This window comes from Struthio camelus, chromosome Z (genome assembly GCF_040807025.1).
Source record: "Struthio camelus isolate bStrCam1 chromosome Z, bStrCam1.hap1, whole genome shotgun sequence".
NCBI classification, from domain to species: Eukaryota; Metazoa; Chordata; class Aves; order Struthioniformes; family Struthionidae; genus Struthio; species Struthio camelus.
In genome coordinates, this window is record NC_090982.1 from 63,237,651 (window position 1) to 63,255,667 (window position 18,017).

An 18,017-nucleotide genomic window follows, 5' to 3' on the forward strand; every position below is an offset into this window, starting at 1 on the left:
GACCTAACCTTATAAAAACAAGTTCATTTAAAAAAAAAAAAAAAGAAGATAATCATCATGATTCTGTGTTTGGGAACTACACTCACAAAGTAATGCTCTACATAATCATTTTTCTTCTGCCCAAATATTTACATTTTTATTAGTGGAAGAGTAACCCATACTCTTCCCTTCCTGGATTAAAGCATCACCACCAAATTACACAAAAAGTCATGGCTAACTGGAAACAGCTGCTAAGCCACTTGTATTTCCGTTGCTTTGTAATATCATAGGATCATATCTTACATCTGCTTCTCTTTTACATCAAAGTCACAATAGATAGTAAATGAAGTTGTCATAGAATCTCGATCTTGGAGAGACACAGAAAGTGATCCCGTGGTTGTTGCAGATGTTCCCCTCTGTACGTTTACTAATAATTGCCTGGTGAGCTTTAAAATTCTTGGAGCCAGGGTCTCCAGATGTCTCCTCCAAAATTAATATGAACAACCAGAAAGTTTACAGGAGTGAGACAATCTAAAAATTCTTTTTTCCTAATTATGTCGCAAAATTCTTTCCCAACATCTCAAGCAGCTCTGATATCCACAGAGGAACGGTGCAAAATAACATAGCTTTTCTGCCTTCACATAAACATGAACAACTACAGCATACCAAAACAAAAGCATCACAGAAGACCCCATATCATATATCACCACTTCTATGTCAAAGAGACACCCCTTCGTATTCACCAGCAGCACTTAAGCCACCAGGCTGCATTGTCTCTTCCTACTGTCAAGCATTCTGTTCACGTGCTGTTAGCATACCAAAAGAGTGAGCTTACAGTCTGACATTAATGCCCACTCCATCAGAGACATTATCCATAAGGTCTGGCAACACAAAATGAGATTTAGAACTCAATGCACTAGAATTTAATGAAAATTCACTCTAACACAGACTTTCTAGCAACATTTTTCTGGCCATTCTAGCCTTTGCTGCCCTCAAGCAATTGCACCTACCTTACTTTCCAAAAAACCCCTGTGGACACAAAGAGAAACTAAGATGCACGAGTCACACATCCAAACTTTCAAATCATGTTTTATTATAAAGGAACCTGGCAGGTTTTCATATTATCAAATATTTTCTCATTTTTCTTGAAGACTGAAGGCAGATACTCTATTCTTATTAAAATTCAAACAAAATAGATTGTACAGAGGAGCTCACTTTCAGTGACTGAAGTATTTTATTCAAGGACTTGAATTGATTCCAGTGAGAAATTTGCAACAATGACCTCTGAACATACCTATGGACATTTTTTTTTTTTAGTCACAATTTTATGAGGACGTACATAAATAAAACAGGTTCAATCCAGGCAGTATTTATCGCCTTCCTTGCCTCCTGCCAGAAACTTTTCTTCTTTAAACAAAGAGCTACTGCTTTTCCTAATGGAATGAACATTTCTAAAGCCCCGGAAATCTAGCTGCAATTAGGTAATATAAATCAAACTACAGTAATGAAGCACTCAGATGACCCAGTTTTCCAACCAACACAGCAGGAAGGTTCTATGGAAGCATTCCTAGGGATTTCTAGCATTATGTACTTATCTGTCAGGAACAGAATCAGGCAGACAACTCTTCTACCTTCCTGCAAAAGATTTTGTAATTTTTCTTGGTAAAAAATAAGACAAAACAAAAAAAAACAACCCTACCCACAAAACTAAAAGCCATAGTCTATACAGGAAATGGAAATCATTCAAAGTGTTAACCAGACAGAAAGACAACTTATCTTCCAAGTGTCAGCATCATAACAATTAAGGTTAACCACTTTGAAGACAGAGAATTTGATCTGATTAGGATTTTGACCTAGTACAGGTGGGCAAGGCCATAAATCGGGGCTTTCAATGGATATTGGGACCAGCTACTTCTCTATTAGCTATTTTAGAACAAAAGAACGTCTCTTGTTTGCACCAGAAATCCCATTCTTGTCAAAGTTGGTAGTGGATATCTACGAAAAATACAGATTTTGCAAAATTTCAGATTAAAAAATGTTATTGGAAAATTCTTCATTGGCTCAGTATAAGCCAGCACTAGCTGGTAAATGACAAGTTTAAACAATTACAAACTATTTTGGACAATACCTCATGCATGTAAGAAAGAAACCTGATGAAAGAAATTTCAAAATTGTTCTAGCCCAATATAATTCTCTGAATAAGCATCACATATTTGATGTTGGCCAACTTCTAAACGGTTGTTGCATGAGTGCATCCATCAGTCTCCCAACTCTTTACCACCTCTGTATTTTCCTGCCCTTTACGAGCTAAAATCATCTTTAAAATCTGAGATGGAATAATGGTAAGATTTGTAACCTAAGACAATAGATTGCCAAGAGCTGCTATTTTCTTATTAATCCAGAGATGGGAAAAAAAAACAAAGAACCCATCACCGACTTCAAGGAAGAACCATCCTAATTTACAGATCAAGCTTCACTTCCCCTTTCTTTCTCTATCCCTAGACTACCACAGAATAAAAGTTCTAAGTTTCACCAGGGTCACAATAATAGTACAGTCTTCATATACAAGGAATCTAATATTGCGCCTCAGACCTAAACTTAACGTCAAGGTACTAATTATTTTGTGTAACACGTAAGTGTCAATTTAGAACGACAAAGAACTGCATGAAGTAACTCTGCACTTCAAAGGCAGTAACTAGGGGTAAACAAAACCCTGAAATACTATCGAATACAGATTGGAATACTGTACTGTCAGAAGCTACATAATTTACAGTTTCAACAACACTGCAAAATCCAGAAGATACTGGTATTATGGAAAAAAAAAACCCAAAAGCTAAACAACATTGAATGTGTTTGCCTGAATACCTCCGCAGGAAGGCTTTCCTCTCAGCAGAGAAAAGGCCGGAATCTTCCTGGTGCAGCAGTAGTCAATGTGCCACACGCACAACTCCCCAGATGTCTGTGTGATTTAAAATCCTAAGTTGTTCCTTTTTTCTTCTGCAAAACCACACTTTCCTCTTAGGCCTTTATGCACGAAAAAAGACAAGCTAGCTACAGAGCACTAGCCTGTCCTAAGAGCTGAGCTCCCCCTTGGTATGAAGGGGCACAATTCAAATCACTTTTAAGGAGAACAAGCACACAATTCTGCCCTGCAACAGAAAACAATAACACTAGGTAATACTAATGTTAACATCTGAGAATTGCAGATGATGTTGATCTGGGACAGCACATCTTATTCCGTTAAAATTATGAAGGCAGTCTGTTAAACAACATAGCTGCAATCAACCCCTATTGTGCAACTGTAAGCCATTATATGCAAGTCTGCTTTAGTTACTGGAAAATGTTCAGTCTAGACATTTATCAGAAGATGATCAGAACAATAATAAAAAAAATTGCAAAGACTTATACATCCGTTTAATTAAAATTGTATGTTCTTTACCACTGTATGTACTTTACCACACGCAGGCAAACAAACCAGCTCCATTCCATCACTGTTCAAATAACTTGTCCATGGCAAAAAAAAAATCTATTGGTATCATAGCTTTAGATGGAACAATAAAAGTTCTACTTTGACAGAATTATTAGCTCTAGAACATGTCATAGAAATATCAGACTGTTATGACTTTTAGAAATAAAACTTAAGACCATGCCTAGCTCTTTCTTCTCCCTCAAATCACAATTTTAAAAAATGACGTTGTAAAGTTGTAAATTACCCAAAACTATTTAAAAGCTAAAAAAGCACTAAATACACTTACTTCTCAAGGAGGAAAACACTGCTTTTGTTCCAAAAATAGGCAATTAGGGCAATTACAAAAAGTCCATCCTTTTATCTACTGTTTTCCATCTCTGCTCTCCTCTTCTCTAAGCATTTCTAAAAACATCTGAAGCTAGTATTTGTTACATTTCTCTCAGGGCCTGTTTTAACCCTGTGACCTATAGACTCTAGAGGTGAAAAATTATCTCAAATATAAGGAAATGAAAGAAATAAAACTACTTAATAATGATCTAGTAAAAACCTTTTGAATGCTTTTTCAGATAACATGCCAAACTCTGAAGCTCTATGAGTCTTTTAGGATGAGATTTGTTTCTACATATTCTCCAATTTTAAGAGTATAGTCACTGCTTACCGAAACCAATAGGAGTTTTTCAGCTACCTTCCATGGACTCTGGACAGTCCTGGCTTACTGTACTAACATTACTTAAGATAGAGGTATTTTTCCTTATTGTTCAAACATAATTGCATGCACACAAACAACATTATAGGAATAGCTCTTGAAAATGCCACAGTTATCTCTCATTTTAAGCCTTAGCTCCAGATGGATCATGTAATGATTCTTACAGTTGTGCTGATTATTCCAAATTTGAACATAGCCAACATATTAAAAATGTCTAAACCTGGGTGGATTAGCCCACCCTGGTTGGAAAATCAGACAAAAGACGTAACTTCATATAATTCTAGTTGATTTAGGCACACTACAAATAGCTGGAGTGTTATAATAGACACGGCACCATTGCATCCTCTGCCAATTAAGAAACTGGATTAGAACACGCGCAAACAGCTAAAAATATGGAATTAATCTACACGGTAAATTGAAGAGGAAAGTGGACTCATTTTCCATTTGTTCTAAGAGCCTGTTATTCCCATTCTTCTTGTTTCCCATGAACAAGAATGGAAATAATCATAAGAATACTGAAAGCCCAGTTTTACAGACATTTTGGAAAGTGGTCCTCTTATTAAACATATAACATTTTACAATACGCTAGCTTCTAATTAAACTGTAAAGTTCTGTGACGTTTTATTTGATATCTTTCTTTTAATAGATTCTAAGTCAAACTAATACTGTCCCTTGGTGAAGGAGGATGTATAATTACTTAAATCAATGCTTATAATTTCTTCACCTGGCATAGAAAGTAAAGTTCCATTTTCCATTGTTCACAGTGATATTACTTTCCTTTCTATTAGCAAGAATAATAACACAAAAATATGCTTATGCAAAACAGTTAGGTGAATCTGCAAGCATGATCCTGTAAAGAAATGCGCAACTATACCTGATATCAATCGAAACCAAGGGAGTTTAAATGTTTTCCAGCTCCTGTGATTTTATCATGAGTCATATTTTGTGTCTTCCTTGAGTCATATTTTTGGGCACCACAGCAGCGGTGCTTATAATTACATTTGATAATTTCATTATTGTGGTGAGGGTGCGTGCCTTTTTTACACATATGCATCCACATATAAAGCATGAGCGTGACACCCTAAGTAACATGCCAGATTACTGGGTATCAGCTTTTGTTGTACAAAAAGCAAGAGATTGTTACAAAAGAGTTTTTAATGTTACTGACAATTTCTTAGTGATAGTTCAATAAAATCGGTTTACAGGAAGTCGAACATGTCTTCTTGGTTGTGTACTTTCACTAATGAGAACTTCTGGTTTTTCCTTTTAGAGAAAAACAAATATTACATTTTATCGACTGGACAGCTTATGATAATGATAGCATTCCACCCACACAAGTTGGAACAAGGCAAACAACTGCAAGAACACAGATGAAGCAAAATTTTCTGAATTTTTTCCTTTACCAGCCTCGATAGCCTTAAGAAGCAACAGCTAAGAACAGAGCACCCATGCTTTTTCGGTCTCTGACAGCTTCTCACCTCCACACTGCTTGTTTTCATCAATTTCTTCCTTCCTACCCTTCTTACCCTTACTGTTTACATACAAATGGGTTTTGGTCTTAAAACTATTACAAATCTCCTGATTTTGGTAATTTGTAGTATTCTAGTGGTAGGGAAAAAAATGTCATCCCAAGCTAAAAGCTTTAAAAAAATTAATAAATAGCATCAGTTAGACATTATTCAAAGCTGCACTGGTCAAGCCTTTATTGTTAAAAACTTACTCTGTTACATGACTGCAAGTCCATTTAAATGCTACTCAAGATGCAAGTGGTCACATAAGATTCAGAGTTGTTATTATCTAAATTAGAAGCAGGGAAGGAAAACACACAAGTGCTTGCAATGCAAACATAATTCCAAATTTTAAAATTCAGCTGCTTTGCATACCCACAAAACTTTAAAAATCTATCTTCTATAAAGTTTCTGCCAGAAGAACTTAACTGCTTGTAAGTTTTTGAAAAGCAACTGCTGCAATCAAAATTGCTTTTCAGTATTCATATAAACCTCCATAAATCCTAACGATTGCCTGGAGCGTATACTACTGTTCCAGCAATGACCAAAATGATTAAATTCAACAGAGGAACATAGAGGGGGGAAAAAAAGCCTTCTGGCCTCATTTCCAACACTGAATATATTAAGACTTACTCTCAGGTTGCACCCAGCAGGAAGCAATTCTGCTCAGCAAAGGACTAAAGTAGATGAACTAATGGATCTTTCTCACATATTTTGACGATGTTCCATAGTCTAAATGACTTGTCATTTAACAACAAAAAACAGAAAGACCTCAAAGTAAACCCTCTCCACAAAACAGAGTCTAGCAAACATGAACGTCAGGGTTCCACACAGTTGAATGCACTAACATACAGCCAGGAATGAACTTCTAGAGTAGGCTATTGTTTGCTAAAACAAGCAAGATTGTGTTCTGGCTGCAATTCCTACAAACATTCCCACCTGGCCTTGACAAACGGGAGAGAAGAGTGATGCAATTTCCATGGCACCTCCACTCTCAAAACCAGACACCCATCAACTAGGTGTCAGCAAGCTCTTACACAAGCCGTCTCAAATTACTACGTTGCACCAAGATACGAAACTGGTTCCCTTTAACATCTGTTAATGTAATTGGTTCCTATGAGCCTGTAACAATTAAAACCTGTTGTTGCAGGGAGCAGCAAGCAAAGGGGAGCTTATATATCCACAGCTGGGCAGTTAACAGAACAAATGGACCCCATCTGAATCAATGATTCTCACTGAAATCCAGTTATGAAGTTGTGAGAACAAGCCATAAATGAAGCTGATTGCCTCACAACTGAGTGAGCTCAAACTGCTCATCAGCTGCTCTGTCACAGCAATGACCATAGGCAGGGTGCAAAGGCTTAAGAATCTCGAGCCAGCAAATTTAACAATCCTGGAAGAAGGAAGACCGACTACAACCATGCCAAATATGGACTGAATCACTCATTCAAATAAAAACAGAATTTCTCTGTGATACATGACAGAATTGGTAGTTTTCAGTGGGTCTGTATTAAGGCAGAAAACATTTGGAATCGAAGTCCTTGATTAGATTCAAAATATTTTTAAGAAAAAGCAAAGTATTGGAACCATTAAGCAAATTCAGCTCTTCACTGATGCGGAATACTTCATTGAATTTATGTCAGAAATAGAAAAAAAACCTTTTTCCTCTCCCCAAAGGAAAAAGTGAAAAAAGAACAAACTCATACCCAGATCTGTATTGACCCCACCTCTGCAAACACTTACATATGAGCCTGTCCTACACACTCAGGATGATTTTTAATTTCAGGAGGACTTCTCATATACCTGCAACTACCTGCACAAGCCCCTAGACCAGGGGCTATATTGTCTTCCATATCATCAGCTTCCAGCATAAGGAGAGAATCTAACAGTTCATCATAAGTTTTGTAAAAGATCTCTAAGCCCTAACACCTTCTCACAGCCCGAGAAAAGAAAGCAAACACTGCAGTTCTCTTCCAGAGTGCCTCCATCAGATTAATCTCTGGTATTAACAGCTAATTTCTCTTTCTTTCTGTAACCAAGTTCTAAAATGACTTCATGGAACACTTTTCAAAGCATTTTGCTCCCTGTCCTCTTCTGCATATTCTACCACCATTTTACGCCACCTAAGTAGTTGCGCCCAACACTGTACTGAGATGATACTACCACCATTAGAAGGTCCTCGGAATCTCGTGATACCCTATGAGATTGTGTACCTCAGTGCTGGACACCTTTAATAGCTCACTTTTTTTTTTTTTTTGGGGGGGGGGAAGGGGGGGGAGAGGACAACCCAAGTGTTATTTACTTGGTGGGAGCCAGGCAATTAATAGCTTTCACCTTTGATTCTATAAGAACTATTGGTCTAGTGGCATTTATTTTTATACTACTTCTGTTTGCTATTTATCACTTCTTCCTTTGCCTCCTCTGATTTCCATCAACCTTTGTGGAATTCTGCAAAGTCAACTTTTAAGATAGGAATATTTCTAACAGCGAAGTTGAGACTTATTTGGTATTTGTAAGCGAATGCAAAAACTCTTCCCTCTCCAGAGTATCACTGAAGAAGGCCTATGTATCTGAAATCATGTTCTTTTCTCTCTGTATGTTTCCTCAGACAACCACAGTTATGGATCCCTATTACTTTCTCCATAATGCCACCCAAGAGCCCCACAAGCTGGGCGTACTTCCTCTCCTAAGGGCATCCAGCCCTGCTAACCAGGCCACGTCAGTGGCTGTGGGCCATAAGGAACTGGGCTGCAGGAGGGAGAGGCACTTCCTCTCCCCAGAGAGATCTCTGCATAAGCAAACTAGTGAAAATAAGGTCAAAAAAAGAAATGTACACCTAGCTAGGGGTGTACAGAGCTGGCCAGGCAGCAGGGTGGATGCAGTGAGCCCAGTGAAAGATAGGTGGCAGGATTTTGGCAGCAGGGTAGAAGAATAGATTAGATTGCATCTTCAATGGATAACGTCACTGGAGCTTGATATTCTCCCTGCAAATAATCTTTGTATAAGTCATTGATTACATTTAGGAAGAGGTGGAGACAGAACAGTCTGCAACAGCTCAGACTGCATTTACTGATAGGGTATAAAATTACTAGGGGGAGGAGGAGGAGGGGAAAAATCCTAGTCCATTCTAAAATGTTTGAGAACCACTTACATAAAAGTCGTGATGATGCAACCATTTCTGCAGACAGGAAGCCAAAGCAGGGAAAGCTCTTACTAAACGTCATACTGTTATATTAAGGAGATAGAAATAGAACAAACCCTGTCTTATGTCATCATAAGACACAAGGCTCTTCTCAGGTTTCCCAGGTCTGATATTCCTTCCATTATCTAGCCTGGAAAACAGGTAGTTCTGAATGTGTTTCAGCAATCAGAATTGTAGTTTGAGATGAATAAACAGAAAAAAAAAAAAATCAAAGACAAGTTTTTCCAGTTTGTGCCTATGCACACCCATACCTAAACTTTTCCAAGTCTCATTTTTATAAAATAGTCATTAAGCCAAGAAGAGATATAAGAATCAGAGCTTATGAACACAAAATTAAATAAATTACTCCAAGTATAAAAAAAAAAAGACTGGCCCTTCTTTAATCAGTTCTAGATGCTGAATTATTATTTTTAATAAATGAAATGTCATGCTAAAATTCCAGAATGCACGACATTGCCTTTCACAGCACACTAGAATTACTAACACAGTAAACTTCATATAATTTATTAGCATGCTTGCTGGTACTGGACTGAGTTGTTACTTTTAGATTCCATGTATAACTTAAATATTCATTATACTGATATTATATTCTCATTAAACTACATTTCCTGGATGGAAGATCACAGAGAAGAGAAACTACTACAAGCAGACAACAGTCTCTAGAGAAAGATATTAAAATAAGTACTCAAGGAGACCATCGGCAAAGTTCTACTCAGGTCTGCCCTCTCCACGTGCCCGAGGAAAAACTGTCAGTGCATAATTAAGAAAACAGATTGAGAATATAAAGACAAACTTTCTTCATAATACAAAAACCAATTACTGCCACAGCAGCTGTCTTACATAGATTTGTTTTTTTCTAGTTTTGCTTCACTTTTTTTTTTCCCATAGAACTTCCTATAGCCTCTGTCTGAGACTTGTCATCAGGAAACTGTTGTTTATCATGAATTCCATTACTCAAGTTATTTCCAGATTCAAGAAAAAGTTACCCAAAAATGCTTTTGTTTAGCAGAGTTCTATCCTAAAACAGAAGTGATGAACTTTGCAAATCATTTGTTGAAGTATGCCATAAATTAAAATGTGCTAATACTGATTATCAATTTCGCTTAATAAGAAGGAAATGCACACACAGATTGGTGATTAAAAAAAGGAAAATAAATGGGATGAGGAGATCTTTCTAAGTGAGAGTCATGGCATTTGGTCAATTCTATTTGATTCCCTTGGATATCCCATCTACAGACTAAGCAGGACACCCCTTCTATATTTCACAGGTATTAGTATGACATGAATGTCCCTGAGGTAGAGTTGCTAAAGCTGTCAGGAAAACAGTCATCAACAAAAACGCAGTAACAAACAAAAACTGAGGATGAATTGGTGGGAGTACCAAGGAGGGAGACCTAGGAAATGTTTACATTAAAAATAATGTTGCCTTGATATATGTGCAAAACAGTACTTTATGATCATACTCCCATCAGATTTGATGGTTTCAGGAAGGGGTATGAACTGTATGCAATTTCCAGAAAGAAATAGACTCAATGTGTTCTGAAAAACTAGTTGGATTTCAGCAGATGTTTTCAACATCCCTAGTAACAGAATTTCTTTTTCTTCTTCTTCTCTTCAGCATTAACTTTTCCAATAAATAACAACAACCAGAAGGGAATTCTGCAGGGAATGATTTTTCCCTTGTTTAAAAAAAAAAAAAAATCTTTCGAGACTATGAACTTCTTAATTTTCAACTGCCTTAAATTTTGCCCCCAAATAAATCGTTATGCAAATATTTCCTCTTCTTGTTTTATTTGTCTAAGAGGTGGATTTAAAAATGATCCAGTAAAGGACAACTGCAACCTTCTACCAACTAGACAAAAAAACAGAGGACAGATGTTTAAGTATTCTTCATGCTCTAAGCAAGTTAATAGCTCATTCTCAAAACAAAAGGCTGTTAAATAGGGTTTTCAAATATATTTTTGAATGGTGGAAAAAACACAGTTAAGCTGAGGAGTTTGCACTGATACTTCAGTATTAATTGCATACATTCTGCCTCCAACTTTCTGCACTGTTGCATATGCAACTTTGGACAGCGGTTATCATTAGCAGATGCAAAAGGACTGACATCTGCTTACTTAGAAAAGCTCGTATTAATTTGCTATTTACAATACAGTACTATCCAGATGCTTCTCACACCCCCACAGCACCAGTGTTTGTCATCAAAAAAGTGTTTGAGTACAAAAATAGGGACAACATTCAGTTTGTATTTCTGTTTTGCATAAAATACAATTTTAAAAAGGGTATAAAAGACCCCATCAGCCTACATTTGGCATTATTGAAATATTTTTTTACACAATACTCAATTTTCACATGGATATTAGCTATATTCCACCAGAATACCATTCTAATATCTTAGGACAATAAGATATTAAGATATTAATTTTAAAGACATTATAATAGGCACCTTTTAAGTATTTTAGGAGGTATATACAGCACATGAAGACATCCACCTTTTGGTCAGGCACGTTATTTCATTTCCCTCCCACTTACTGCATCCTGTTGAAAGCAAACCATATTATTTCACTGTTGTTAATGCTCCTGTCATAACTCCTTTCACGTTACATAGCTGTGTGCTCTGATTACTGGGCTGAGGGGAGCACTGCCCCTAAACGGGACTGCAGTGGCATGATCACAGCACAGGACTTGGGTCTCAGGAATTCATGCCAATACATCACTAGGTGTCCTTGACTAAGTCACATCTCCATTGATCTCATGCTGTTTTAAAAATCAATGAAATTGGCATTTTGGTGTTTACCTAGTATTCATAAAAAGTTCAGTTACTAACACCTAGCAGCCCAGGCCACTCAGTTCATTATTCTCATTAATTACTTTTTCCATGGTCTGCCTGCATAAATTATTGAAAAAAAAAAAAAGATACTGTCATCTTCTGCTTCAATTCCACAATGTATTTAGACATATGAACTTCAACAGGCAACTGATTTCAACAGACAGGCTACTTGCATGCTTGTTTGGAGGCCCTAATGCTCCTCTTCCTTTTAATAACTTTGGGAATCAATCTAACAGCCTCAACAGCTTATGACAGAAAGGCCCAGAAGGATATACACAAAGAATTCCTCTGAGGGACTGAGAAAAGAGCTAAGTCTGTCTCAAGAAATAAAATAAGAACTATTTCTTTCAAGTGCTACAGGCCTACTTGGACATAAAGTTCTTGGCTCCACATTTGAGCTCTGTGCATGTCTCTGCTTTCTGCGTAAGGAATCCCTCATCACACCCAGGGCAGAAAGCAAGACTCAACCAAAGTTTTGGCAATTCTTGACAGCAGTCCTTCTCAACCTATACAGTTTTCTTCTAGTTCTTTCACTGACAGCTTATTTTTAAGAGAACTGTTTTCCTGGATTTTATGATGGCCCTATTTGTAACAAATGACTTTTGTGCATCGGATAACACGTCTGCTCATCTTTAGACAGGTCTAGAGAGTGCAATACACAGAGCCCACGCTTTTGAAATAAGTCAGTGTGCTGCAGTATATGGCAGAAATACTGTGTTTTACCTTTTCCTCCCCTTCTGTCCAGCACATCTGAAAATGAGCTCAAGCTCTTTTTCAGTTCCAGCAGCTGCCTATAACGGAAAAAATGAAGATTGGCTGTTGCCAGAAAAGTGGGCAGTAAGAAATAACAGATGTGAAGTTTTAACGGCATCATCGGCCAGTTCAGTCTCACAGACAGCTTCCGAGCTGGAGCTCCACTTGGGCTGCAGGGCTCTCAGAGGCCTGCTGGCATTTTGAGCAGCGGAGCTATGCCTCTTGTTTAACTGGACTTACTCAGTGACCTCAGCAGTGGATGTAATTGACAGGAAATATTCATATCCTTGCAAACATGTGTGAGCTGTTTGTAAAAGATCTTTGATTAAAGTTAGTCACTAATTTTCCAAAATCATTTTAACAGTTCACTTCTCTTCCTCCTTCCCCCTCTCTTCCCTTTTACTTCACAGACACTTGGAGTGAGCAAGGAAGAAAAGACAGTTCCCTCATCACAAGATCTTATTACGTAAGACTCACAAAGAAAGTAAAATCAAATAAACCAATCTAATCTGGTGTATACATTTTAAGAGAAAGGACAGTGGGTGAAAAATGCCCTTTAAAGTCAACTTGAATTACAGAAGTCATTTTCAAAGAAAAATGAAGTGTCTTCAGAGTTTAAAGGGGAAATCATGAATATATAAGAACTGTAGAATATATCACATCAGGGGCAGCTTCCATCAGCTCAATTTGCAATATTAAGTGGACTTCAATTTAAATTAATAACGAATAAAACAAAAGTTATAAATAGGCATCAGAAATATGCCTAGAAAGTGCAATGTGGATCACAAAGATGATTGCTACTTCAGAAAAGTCAATTATAAAGCAATAGTAGAAAAAAAATACTGTCAGTGACGAATATGTAACAGCAGCAACTAACATCAGCAGAAATGAAGCTGGGCTGTCAAACCCATCACAAGCCATTGTTCTCCTACATGAAAAATCTAGTTGTAAAATGCAGCTCTCGGGAGCAATCATTCTCATGCTACATCTCATCTGGTGTAGTTACTACTCGTTGCTGAAAAAAACAGTACCACTCTCACTGCCTACTTCCAGTTGCTGATTCCCTGTTTGTCCCTTGTGTTGAATCTACTAATTTCACAGCCACAGGACAAGCCAGGCCAACACAGTTATCTGATGTAGCTTTCCTCGCCAGGAAGTTAGTTTTTTTGTTGAATCAGCTACTTACCTTGAACTCGCCTTAGGGCTAGGGGCTGATGCAAGAGAGGAAAAGAACAATCTGAAGTTGTACTGCCCTTTTTGGCATCAGCCTGCAGTTGCGTAAGACTAACTGCAAAACTAAACTGTACTCTAGACTAGCCTTTTTCTTTCAGAATGAATAATCAAGTGTCTTCAAGATGCCATGTCACACAGTGAGCCCCTGAGATTTAATGTCACAGCATGAAAGAAATTCTGTAAGTGAAAATAGTCACGCAACAGCTGAAGGCATGCACAGACACCAAAGCATAGCAAGACACATTGAGGGACAGTATCTGGACCAAAGGACTTGAAATCTAAAGAGACAAAAAGAGTAAAAAATGAAATAACTCAATGTAATTTAGCAGGTTAAAAACGGAGGTAGAAAGAGAATGCAAGGGTCATTACAGGCAGCCCTAAGCCACACTCCTGCCTACAGCCGCATTAGCTATTTACTCACTGCTTGCAGCATGGCACCCCCATGTCAAGAACTGCATAAAATTTTAGAAATAAAATCATTTGTTGTTCCATAAGCAAATTATCAGTTCAGCCTGGTTTATAGCATCTGAAAGTTCCCGATGCTTTCCCAAGGAAAGACCTCTTAACCTTAATATTTTCTCAACTCAGTAGCTCATCCTCTCTCCCCTCTAATGATACACAAAAGTAAAGAAATGTTATGAAAAAAAGATCCACTGCTATTTCTGTCTCTATTAAACAGAAATGGGGAACTATTTTAGGTCAGTGATTTTAAAATACATCAAAATTCTCAAAGAAGGAACAAAGACAAACTGTCTGAAATCAAAAAAGACACACACAGAAGAGAGATTGCTGTGATTAGCTTCACATATTAAAGCCCATATAGAAAAAGTAGTACAAATGTATATAACTTGCTATTTATTCTGGCTGTTAAAAAAACCAAAACACAAAACCTAAATAAAACCAGCAACATTGGCTACAGCTCCATTTTTTGTTTCCATAGGAGAAAAAATCCCCTACCTCCATACTATTATATATAAAACCAAAAATCCCAAATCAAACGAAAATACAAAAACCACCTCCTGCCTCCATATGTATCCCTCCATTGTGAAGAAAGCAGGATTACCACATAGTGATTTTTTAGTTACATCAAAACCATTAAGAATTTTTCTATTTTGAGCTTGAGATATGACAAGGCTTCATCAGAACCCTAAAATATAATTCTTGAAGTCAAACACCGCCATGAAGCAGATAAAGAAATTATATGGTTCAATACATGGATAGGATGGCAGCTGGAAAACCCTGAGCAAGCCATGGCTGTCCTCTCTCTGATGGCTGCCAGGACAGAAGCAAAGATCTTCAGAAAGACACTTTACTTGCTTTACTTCACCTTGGTTTCTCCCAGTTGTTTCCAAGGCCAGAAATACAACCCTAATTTGTTGCCTAATCCAATTTCAGTGTTTGCCTTTCATGCATGTGTTTGTCATTTTCAGTTACTCCCAATTAGTATGACCTGTCACCAGTGGTATCAAGAGAAGAATTGCTGATCTTATATTTCATTGCTGAAAATATTCCCAGAGAAGCAGAATACTTGTTCCAAGTCACAGGTAACAACAGCGTATCAAAAGAACAATGTTACATCAAAGTTTTGATTCATCCATGCCCAACTTAGCTTAGGCAACCTCTTTCAAACAAAATGTGTATTAAAAATGGCATATAAGCCTGTACTGCAACACAAGACAGCATACATACAAGTTGGTGAATGCTATTCACTCACAAGTAAGTGAATGCTATTAAAATTAAATAGAAACCTTAGGGAGAAAAGGAAAGAGTAAGTAAAATATCAAAGATTTAATTAAAAGCTTATCAGAAAATAATTTTAACCTTTACATTTTGATCTGTTATTTATTTCTTGTTTCCACTTACAATTTTATTAAGAATGCTTTCAAAGAATTGCAACTGAAGTGAAAATCCTTATTTTTAAGTGTTTTCCTATTTTCAAATGCATCTTCAAGACAACTTTCGTAACGCCTATGAAGAAAATTCAGATAGCCAGGCTCAGCAGCAGATCTGTAAACTATTTACATATTTACTTATGCAAAAAGTTGCAATTTCAGATTTCTTCCAACGTATCACATCTGCACAGAGTTAACCTTATTAACTATGCAATCTGCTGACAGTTGCTTGAGTCTTTAAGTTAGCTTCACGTTCTTTATGCATGTGCTAGTATTTTTGTTATGTTGCTAAGCATTATAGGGTTCCCATCCTAACTGGTCTAAGGCACATTGCTGTGAAATAACTCATGCTTAATCTGCAATAGTATCCAGGAAGCAGGTTTAAATTATTAAGAAGTCTCTTTATTCTCAACTACCAGCTCCTTAAAGAGCATCAAATGAATGAATCCTTATATTCATAGTTGCATAAAGCTGTATAAATTGCCTATGATGTATCATGGCCAGAGTACCATAAAGTACACAGTTCAGTCTTCATTCCTAACAAGAGCTGTGAAAGTGCTGTATGGCATCTTGGTGACCCATAAAACGAGCAAGGTTCCAATTTAACAAAAGGTGGTGCTTCAGCTTTTCCCTTATTCAACAAAACTCTTAAGCACTTCCTTAGCTTCTACACAAATAGCATTTTAATTGTTTTTCAACAGCCCTTAAGCATATCCTCAAATTCTGTGATGAATCAGAACCCCATGTCAGACCATCCCACCAGAAGGGCCACCATATTAACCATAAAATAACAAGTATCAGCACTCTGTAAAGGAGGAAATGATTTCAGCTCGAAACCATGCAACTAAACATCAGTAAAGTATTAGAAGTTGCTTCACATGAGCTAGTAAGTTGTTTATAAGATTACTTTTAAATACACTTGAGTCACCAACAAGCAGCAGTCATAAGCAAGTTTCTTGGATTTTTTTTTAAAGCACTATGCTTATTTTCTTTTAATTTCCCTGAAAATATAGATATGTTAAGCATGACTGAAGGATAGTTTTTATTTTCAGAATTTTAGGACTGGTGACTTTTGAATAGTGGGCCAATAGTCACCTGGCCAGTTATTATCAGAGTTTATGGATAAAAAGGCACAGACCGGAGTTCTCCCTTATACACTTGAAAAGAATCTTTCTAATTGTTAGAGCTTTTTGTGGGTTCACATGATCGGTATAGCAGAGTGATGCCTCTTGGATTAACACCTTGATTTCAACATGATGGAGCACTTGTGTGGCGTGGAACACTTAACTTGCACAGAGCATGAAATATCACAAAGGTGAAGCAAGTCACATAGATCCATACACATATGGGTATTTAAGTGGGAATGAAACTAGCTGATGAGGTATAACATGGTTTGAATTATTTCTGGCATAGTTCTTCATTTTCCTGAAGTTTAAATGGGGATCCTATTAAGTCTACCACTTTAGGCAAGAGAATTCAGATTTTTCAATGGGAACTTGAATGTTGTTTGGATTTGTCTGGATCTGTCTCCACAACTAAAAATATCCTAAATAATTGAATACATACAAAGTTTCCAAGAACCTGTAACATTCATTCTAGAGTACTACCTGAACTAATGTAAATATCAAAACCCATACCAGTACATAAAATTCACTTGAAAAATTATTTGACAATTTAAAAGTTCTTCCTTACCCTCTCCCTGCGTGCTTCTCTAGTCACACAGCAGGTAAACAATTGGCACACAGGATGCAAAGGAACAGCAATAAGCAGGGCATAGGGGATCAATGAGATAATCTGTCTTTACAAAGGACACCCCAATTTGCAGAGAGAACTAAGAACCACAGAAATAAGCTTGGGCGTTTAAAGAAAGAAAAAAATTCAGCTTTCAGTAATTTATTAACTCACCCTAGGCTTTCATGTATTTTAGAATCATATCTGATAATTGTTCAATGCATGTACTGTCATAAGTTTGAGAAATCTATATTCAGGCATCACTTATTTAATACAACAGGTTACGGTGTATGTTACTACATTAACAAGTATAGGTTAAATTATTCTGCTTGAAATATTTCAAGTTTAGTCATTCAAGTTCAGTATTTTCTAACTCAAGGGTGGGAGAAAATAAGTTTCACTTATCAAAAGCAATCACTGAGACCATATCCTCTTCACCTTCTTAAAATTTCTGCTTAAAAATAAGATGAATCCTCTGGACAGAAATTTAGGCTAAGAATAAAAATATTTAAGAGGAATAATCTGCTGCATATCTTCCATCCCTCCAGCAGCAGTCAAACTTCAGAGCCACACAGCATGCAAAAACATCAGCTAAAGCAATCTGTATTTGTTTTACTCACCTGTGTTCTAAGTCCTTAGATCTTGGTCAACCACTTCAGAAGTCTGGCAATACCTAGAAAAATAATGGATGTAAAATGTAAGAAAGCAAAAAAC

The 18,017-nt window shown here is 36.9% G+C and overlaps 1 protein-coding gene across 4 annotated transcripts in view; it reads right to left on the reverse strand.

The window, feature by feature from the left end:
- Positions 1 to 18,017, reverse strand: part of LOC138064607 (LHFPL tetraspan subfamily member 2 protein) — a 129,027-nt gene that overhangs the window by 47,406 nt on the left and 63,604 nt on the right. For all 4 annotated transcript variants that reach the window (XM_068928009.1, XM_068928006.1, XM_068928003.1 and 1 more), the window contains exon 2: positions 17,924 to 17,976. The gene's annotated coding sequence lies outside the window, so the exon portion shown is untranslated. The remainder of the gene's footprint in view (positions 1 to 17,923; positions 17,977 to 18,017) is intronic.